Source organism: Aulonocara sp. 'chitande type north' Nkhata Bay, linkage group LG7 (assembly GCF_057382095.1).
Source record: "Aulonocara sp. 'chitande type north' Nkhata Bay isolate Kocher_YH1m ecotype deep benthic linkage group LG7, A_spYH_male_GT1.1, whole genome shotgun sequence".
Classification (NCBI taxonomy): Eukaryota; Metazoa; Chordata; class Actinopteri; order Cichliformes; family Cichlidae; genus Aulonocara; species Aulonocara sp. 'chitande type north' Nkhata Bay.
The window spans coordinates 30735676-30744622 of record NC_141350.1 but is presented as its reverse complement, the minus strand read 5'-3'; the positions used below and the strand labels follow the sequence as shown (position 1 = coordinate 30744622).

At 43.3% G+C, this 8947-nt stretch overlaps 1 pseudogene; it reads left to right on the top strand.

Annotated features, from left to right (window-relative positions):
- Window positions 1-6625: 6625 nt before the first annotated feature.
- Window positions 6626-7608, top strand: LOC147325461 (uncharacterized; annotated as a pseudogene).
- The last annotated feature ends 1339 nt before the right edge of the window (window positions 7609-8947 follow it).

Here is an 8947-nt window from a genome sequence, read left to right as displayed (position 1 = left end):
GTAAATATAGAAATAACCACTGCAGCCAAGATGAGTGCCTGACGAGCCCAGTTGTAAGTAAGCTATTAAGACCCAACTGTACACCGTGTTCGTGTTTTCCTCTGAAACAATAAGCTCTGTCTCAAACTTGACCCAGACAACAAAGTAAAGCTATTTTTCGGCTACGAACCCAACACGAAACCCGACGTATTAGCCAGAGGTTTCTTTACTATGGTTCAGACCTTCTGTAATAGTAATAAATCACACAGCAATAGTACATTCATGTAGTTGTAAAAAGCATGATAATATATTAAGTAATCCAAAGTATTCAGAATACGTTACTCTCACTGAGTAACATAACGTAAGATGTTACAAAATACATTTTGGGGCATGTATTCTGTAATCTGTAGTGGAATACATTTTAAAATTAACCTTCCCAACACTGGCTATGATGCAGAAGCCACAGGGGACCCAAGGGGTCCAGGACCCAGGCCCAGGTGCCTGAGGCCCGAGGGCCCCCCACTCACCAGAAGGGGCTCGACCGAGGCCCTGGCAAGCAGCCACTGGGAATTAGCTGGTACATACCTGAGCGCTGAACCCCAGTGACTGAGAATATAAACATACATATAAACACAGACAAACAGACACACACAGACACAAACATGCATTCCCAGCCTCATGCACACATATACAAATACTCGCCACTTACCCAACATGGAGACAAATAGAGATGGACACTGTACACACACTCACACCCCCCAAACATACTCTTTACCCCTGGTCCAGTTACCCTTTAATATAATTACATAATTAAATTATCTACAGATAGCATTCATGATTTGTTAATATGTACAGTCTCCCTCTATAATGTTTTAGCATTCGATATTTTTATGTATATTTTGCTAGCTAGCTTGATCTATAAAAGGCAATTTATGTGCAAAATAATAAGAAAGTAAGGCTTTAAAATTACTAATGGAGTGCAAATTAAAATATTTGCATCCAAAATATGGTAGAGTAAAATGAGAAAGTAAGACTACATAGAAATACTACGAAAATACATTATTGGAAAGTACATTAAATGTGTACATCGGTAAATGTACTCAAGTTACTTCCCTACTGGCCCTATCTTCCTTTTGGGTGCTGTTCGGAACTGTAAGATTTATGCCTATAGGTTGTTTACTGCCAGTTGATGAGTTTATAAACTTGTAGCTTTTCCCTGAGGTTTGGTTTGTTTTCGCAGAGAGAAGAAAAATCCAAGGAAAACGGAAATCCGACACTACAAGCCACGTGAGAATATTCAGTCTGTGTGTGGGGCAGCAGCAACAAAAGGAAACACGGGAAGAAGGTGCTGTGTTCTGGACTGTTAGAGAAGTGAGTTTACGTTCATTGCACAGCTAGTTGCTGGCACTGCAGACCTTTGCACATCTATAGTACTTTACCGGCATCCAAGGGGAAAAAAAGCATACGTGGCCGCGGGATGTTGTTTAGCTCGAACTTGCAAAGCACACCTGGTAGTTGGTTCAGATCGGGCTCAGATCACATTCACACCATAAAGCACTGTGGAGTTCATTTGGAAATGCACCAAGACTATCACCTCCAAAGGGTCTCAGGGCGGTTGTTTTGGTCTATAATTGAGTCAGAGTACTCTGTTCACACCTGCACTAACCAACTGCACCAAGACGGAAAACAATCCCGAGTTCAATTTCAACTGACTCATCACTGCAGGTATGAAAGCACCCTTAGAGTAATCTAGTTCAGTGCTTTTCTTAGGCAGGGAGGTATTTTGTGGGAGCTAGTGGCACTCTATCCTCTCCACTTGGTGTTCGCTCGCTCTGCGGTAGAGTATCACTTCCTGTTCCTGCTCAAACACAGTGGTGTTTCTGAGTAGCTTATCTGCTTAGCAATTTAATTAAAAACTAGAATAATAAAGATAGTATAATCTTCACATGCGTCATCCGAAGCACACTTTCTGTGTACTCACTACCTAATTTATAGCCAAAGTATTCACTCACTGTCGCTGTACTGTTTCGCTAGCTTAGCTTAGCTTAGCTTAGCTCCTAGCCGACTCGTTAGCACTATGGCTACTTCACCTGTCCCTCCTGCACTTTCCTGCTCATTGTGTCAGATGTTTAACTACTCGGCCTCCTTTACCAGTAATGATACCTGTAACAAATGTAGCATATTTGCAGCTCTGGAGGCCAGGATTACTGAATTGGAGACTCTGCTTCGCACCCTTCATTCACCTGTAGCTAGCCAGGCCCCTGTAGCTGGTGCAGCCGAAGATAGCGTAGGCCCCGCTAGCTGTTCCCCGGCAGACCCCAAGCAGCTGGGGAAAGAGGACGGCTGGGTGACGGTGAGGAGGAAGGATAGTCCTAAACAGAAGCCCCAGGTACACCGACCAACTTGTTCATGTGTCTAACCGTTTTTCCCCAATCGGCGACACACCCGCCGGGGGTCAAACTCTGGTAATTGGTGATTCTGTTCTCAGACATGTGAAGCTAGAGACGCCGGCAACCATAGTCAATTGTCTTCCATACCAGGCGACATTGAAGGAAATTTAAAACTGCTGGCTAAGGGTAAACGTAAATTCAGTAAAATCATAATTCACGTCGGCAGTAATGACACCCAGTTACGCCAATCGGAGGTCACTAAAATCAATATTGAATTGGTGTGTAACTTTGCCAAAACAATGTCGGACTCTGTAGTTTTCTCTGGTCCCCTCCCCAATCAGACCAGGAGTGACATGTTTAGCCGCATGTTCTCCTTAAATTGCTGGCTGTCTGAGTGGTGTCCCAGAAACGATGTGGGCTTCATAGATAATTGGCAAACCTTCTGGAGGAAACCTGGTCTTGTTAGGAGAGATGGCATCCATCCCGCTTTGGATGGAGCAGCTCTCATTTCTAGAAATATGGACAAATTTATTAAACCCCCCAAAATATGACTATCCAGAGTTGGGACCAGGAAGCAGAGTTCCAGTCTTACACGCCTCTCTGCAGCTTCTCTCCTCCTGCTACCCCCCAAAAAACCCATCTCCATTGAGACTGTGTCAGCTCCCAAACAGACAAAAAACAAACTAAAAACCAGCAATAAACAACTTAAACATAATAAATCACAAAGAAAGAACAATACAGTATCCACATCTGAACCAAAGAGTAAAACAGTGAAATGTGGATTATTAAATATTAGGTCTCTCTCCTCCAAGTCTCTGTTAGTACATGACTTAATAATTGATCAACAAATTGATATACTCTGCCTTACAGAAACCTGGTTTCAGCAGGATGATTATGTTAGTGTAAATGAATCAACACCCCCGAGTCATTCTAACTACCAGAAACCTCGAAGCGCAGGCCGAGGGGGCGGTGTGGCAGCAATTTTTCACGCCAGCCTATTAATTAACGAAAGACCAAGACAGACTTTTAATTCATTTGAAAGCCTGATGCTTAGCCTTGTCCACCCCAGCTGTAAAACTCAGAAACCAGTCTTACTTGTTATCATATATCGTCCACCTGGGCCTTACACAGAGTTTCTCTCTGATTTCTCAGACTTTTTATCTGATTTAGTGCTCAGCTCAGATAAAATAATTATTGTGCGTAATTTTAACATCCATGTAGATGCTAAAATGACAGCCTCAACATGGCATTTAATCTGTTATTAGTAGGGATGGGTACCGGTGTCCGGTGCCATCATCTGACATAAACGGTAGTAACCAGACCGAAAAGCAGCGCACATTTCGGTGCTTTATTTCGGTGCTTTTTTTTCCTGAGCTGTGATACACTTCTAGCCAATCATTTTACGTTTCCGAGGATAGTAGGCGGGGCCAGGTACGTACCTGCTGTTAGAGCAGAGCTACAGATTAAAAATGTCCAAGGCGAAGCGGTCAAAAGTCTGGCTGTACTTCACAGCAAAATATGCAAACTCCGCAGCCTGCAACAAGTGCTTTAAGCTGATACTGTCATACTGTCAAAGGAGGTAACACCAAGAATCCGATTAAACAGCTGGCGACGCATAGCGGTTTTTTTAAAAGCCGAGAAATGCGCCGTATTTGATAGCTTGCTGCGAGACCTCACACCGTGCACGTCGGGTGGGTTGCCAGTTATCAGACCCGGAGCAACATCCCCCAAAAACCTGAAGAATAGAGTCCTGGCCCCTAGCCCTGCCAGTGTAGCAGAAATGATGAGGATGATGATGGCAGCAGCAGCCATTCTTCTCTGCGTGAGTAGCTTCATGTTGTTCGTGTGTAATTTACGTTGAGTAGGCTAACCACGTTATTACATTAATGCATGTAAGGTGAACTAGCAAACATCATCATAGCTACATGCGGCTGTCTTCTTGTTTGATGGCAGATACTCCCTTCACCCTGGCCAAAAAGGCTAAAATGACCAAAGAAAAAGTGGGAAACAGTTAAACATGAGAGGTTTAGGACAAAGTTTGTGTTTTTTCCATTGTTTAAGCACTGCTTCCAGCCAAGAGTGATGCCATATATGCCACATAGCTGCGGAAAAGGCACACATTGTTATCTTTTTACAAAAAAAAACAGCTGAACATGAGAGGTTTTTGGACAAAGTTTGTGTTCTCCATTCTTTAAGCACCGGTTCGAGCACCGTTTAAGCACCGGCACCGTTTCAAAAGTACCGATTTGGCACCGGTATCGGATAAAACCTAAATGATACCCATCCCTAGTTATTAGACTCAATTGGCTTCACTCAAAATGTAAAGAACCCACCCACCACTTTAATCACACTCTAGATCTTGTTCTATCATATGGCATAGAAACTGAACATTTAACAGTGTTTCCTGAAAACCCTCTCCTGTCTGATCATTTCCTGATAACATTTACATTTACAATAATTGATTACACAGCAGTGGAGAGTAGACTTTATCACAGTAGATGTCTTTCTGAAAGCGCTGTAACTAAGTTTAAGAATATAATCCGCCCACTGTTATCATCTTCAATGACCTGTACCAACATAGAGCAGAGCAGCTATCTGAACGCTACCCCAACAGAGGTCGATTATCTTGTTAATAATTTTACCTCCTCACTACGTATGACTCTGGATACTGTAGTTCCTGTGAAAACTAAGGTCTCAAATCAGAAGTACCTGACTCTGTGGTATAATTCTCAAACACGTAGCCTAAAGCAGATAACTCGTAAACTGGAGAGGAAATGGCGTGTCACAAATTTAGAGGATCATCATTTACCCTGGAGAAATAGTTTGCTGCTTTATAAGAAAACCCTCCGGAAAGCCAGAACATCTTACTATTTGTCACTGATTGAAGAAAATAAGAACAACCCCAGGTTTGTCTTCAGGACTGTAGCCAGGCTGACAAAAAGTCAGAGCACTGTTGAGCCAACCATCCCTTTAATGTTAACTAGTAATGACTTCATGAACTTCTTCACAATGAACTTCTTCACAAATAAAATTTTTATCATTAGAGACAAAATTACCAGTAATCATCCAACAGATGTAATATTATCTACAGCTACTCTTAGTACCATTGATGTTAAGTTAGACTCTTTTTCTCCAATTGATCTTTCTAAGTTAACTTCAATAATTACTTCCTCCAAACCATCAACGTGTCTTTTAGATCCCATTCCTACAAAACTGCTCAAAGAAGTCCTCCCATTAATTAATTCTTCGATCTTAAATCTGATCAACCTATCTCTAATAATCGGCTATGTACCACAGGCCTTCAAGTTGGCTGTAGTTAAACCTCTACTCAAAAATCCATCTCTAGACCCAGCAGTCTTAGCTAATTATAGGCCAATCTCCAACCTTCCTTTCATATAAAAAAAATCCTTGAAAGAGTAGTTGTCAAACAGCTAACAGATCATCTGCAGAGGAATGGTTTATTTGAAGAGTTTCAATCAGGTTTCAGAGCTCATCACAGCACAGAAACAGCTTTAGTGAAGGTTACAAATGATCTTCTTATGGCCTCTGACAGTGGACTCATCTCTGTGCTTGTCCTGCTAGACCCTAGTGCAGCGTTTGATACTGTCGACCATAATATCCTATTAGAGCGATTAGAACATGCTGTAGGTATTACAGGTACTGCACTGCAGTGGTTTGTATCATATCTATCTAATAGGCTCCAATTTGTACATGTAACTGGAGAGTCCTCTTCACACACTGAGGTTAATTATGGAGTTCCACAGGGTTCAGTGCTAGAACCAATTCTGTTTACATTATACATGCTTCCCCTAGGCAGCATCATTAGAAGACAGAGCATACATTTTCACTGCTATGCAGATGACACACAGCTCTATCTATTCATGAAGCCACATAACACACCAATTAGTTAAACTGCAGGAATGTCTTAAAGACATAAAGACCTGGATGGCTGCTAACTTTCTGCTTCTTAATTCAGATAAAACTGAGGTTATTGTACTCGGCCCTGAAAATCTTGGTATCTAACCAGATTCTTACTCTGGATGGCATTACCTTGGCCTCCAGTAATGCTGTGAGGAACCTTGGAGTCATTTTTGACCAGGACGTGTCCTTCAACGCACATATTAAACAAATATGTAAGACTGCTTTCTTCCATTTGTGCAACATCTCTAAAGTTAGAAATATCCTGTCTCTTTAAAAGTAGAATGGGAGGGAGAGCCTTCAGTTTTCAGGCCCCTCTTCTGTGGAACCAGCTTCCAGTTTGGATTCGGGAGACAGACACTATCTCTAATTTTAAGATTAGGCTTAAAACTTTCCTTTGTGCTAAAGCATATAGTTAGGGCTGGACCAGGTGACTCTGAATCCTCCCTTAGTTATACTGCAATAGACGTAGGCTGCCGGGGATTCCCATGATGCACTGAGTTTTTCCTTTCCAGTCACCTTTCTCACTCACTATGTGAGTTTTCTCTCTGGCTCTCAGCGAAGGCGGTCGCACTTTTCTCCTCTCCTCCTTTCCCCTATCTTCCCTGCTTAGCTGCTTATGTCCTTGTCTTGTCTCATGTTTTTTTTCACTTCCCTGGAACACTCTTTCACAGTCTGTGTCTAAAACCTAAAGAGAACTATGGATTTGATCAACTGGTCTCTGAATGCTATTGTCACCCTTTTCTCAACGAGAAGTCTGGGCTTGGGAGAGCCCGAGTGCCCTGGAGGGACTTTCCCTGCCGGGTACACGATGGACGGGTGGCAGAAATGGAGGATCGTGTGCCTGGCGGGACCGTCGGTCGAGGACGCTGCAGATATCTACCTATTCGGAACCATGGTAACAGGGTTCTTGCTGATCGGAGCTGGCTTGGCCCTTGCTTATCGGAGAATAAAAGCAGAACCGGCTGTTCAAACCCCCACAAAGCTGCCCGCTGAGATTGAATTGACGGGATGAGGTGCGGTTTTTCAGACAGGGCTCACAGACGGGAGCATGGTTGAGAGCTTGGAGGCGATTGCGGCTGCAGTGGATACTCAGAACAACATCTCTGAGCGGATATTGGGATACATCAGGGAAGAATCCGCTCAAAACAACACCTATGGGCGGAAGCTGGAATACATCACGGATCAGTTGGCTGCAGTCGTGAGGTCTCAGAATCTGTTCTGTGAGCAAAAGAGCGACTAGACCACGGAACTGAAGGTAAATAACATCATGAAGGAACTAGCAGCTATCGAACTAAAAAACAGCTCGAAATTCTCATGAGTTGTTGGAAAAGAAAATCGCCATCATAATGCGGCTACCCGTCCGGCGCCAGCTGTGGACTCAAGGCTGGAGCCGAACAAACAACTCCCTGATAACGACTGTGTTTAGACTGTTCCTTCCCATTCCATGCAAGGCCACCTGGGTTGGCTGGGGACTGTTTACTTAGCCTGGCAGGGCGAAGAACGCTGTCTCAGCTGAACTATCCAGTTGTTCAGTCTGACGTCACTAGCCGTGTCTGGGTCTAAACTCCGCTGCAGGTCCACATATCAAACGATCACTATGGCATTACTGAGAGTTGAAAAACTGTCTAAAGTCTTTCATCTTTAATAAAATGATCAGCGTTCTGCTCTACCAGGTGTAAGAATTGAGTTTAACATCCAGGCATCCATGAAAACGGAATTTATGACATTTAACGGAGTTAGAAGTTAGCAGGGAGTTAGCTCGCTAGCTTCTATCTAAATACAATATAGCATGTCCTGACTGCGGGGTTTTGGAAACAAATTAAAACGTACAGCTCTGCTATCACTTCCAGCATAAATGAAGACAGAAAACTAAACAGCAGTGACGTTTGTAGGGTTACTGAAGTTGGGCTAGCTGGTATATAATGATGTGCTACGTGACCGCTAGCGACACAGCTATGTTAGCATAATATAAACAAGCTAACTTTTTTTCCACTCGATAAAAGTTACCGTGAGTGTTCTCGGTGGTCAGGAACAAATGTAATCGCATGGCAGAATGCTGTAAAAGGACCAAACTTCAGCCAGGAGAACAACTGAGATAATCCATCCACAATACGAGGTTAGTCATTCATATACTGCTGCATAGGCTGGGCTGTAGTTACATCCTAAGGTTTTAAAGACTGAGCTTAAATAAATGATTAGTGGTAATAAAAGCCGAGGGAGGTCAACAGGGATCACTGACTGTTTTAGGAGCTTTTTGAGATCAAATAGAAGAAAATACATAACATTAAACATGTTAACAACACAAAAGCCATATTAAACGCAGACTACTTTAGACCCGGAAGTAGGATTCGTCGCGTCATCACTGAACAACCGGATAGACACGCATACACATACACTCACACTCACACTGATAACCACACACTCATCCCCCCTCCCTTTCCAACGCCTTCGATGCTTGTTTCCTGCGAGGGAACACGGCGGGCCTGTGTGCCGCGCTGGAATGGTAGCGCTGTGCAGGGCGGCTGCTGTGTTCGCTTCGGATTACTCCTCACCCCCCACCCAACCCTGTGGCTTGTCATGTCTTCACAATGTTGTGCTGTGGACATTTATGTGCTTTTTGTGCAGAGCAGTTTTTTTTCTTTCCTGTTCTCATGCTG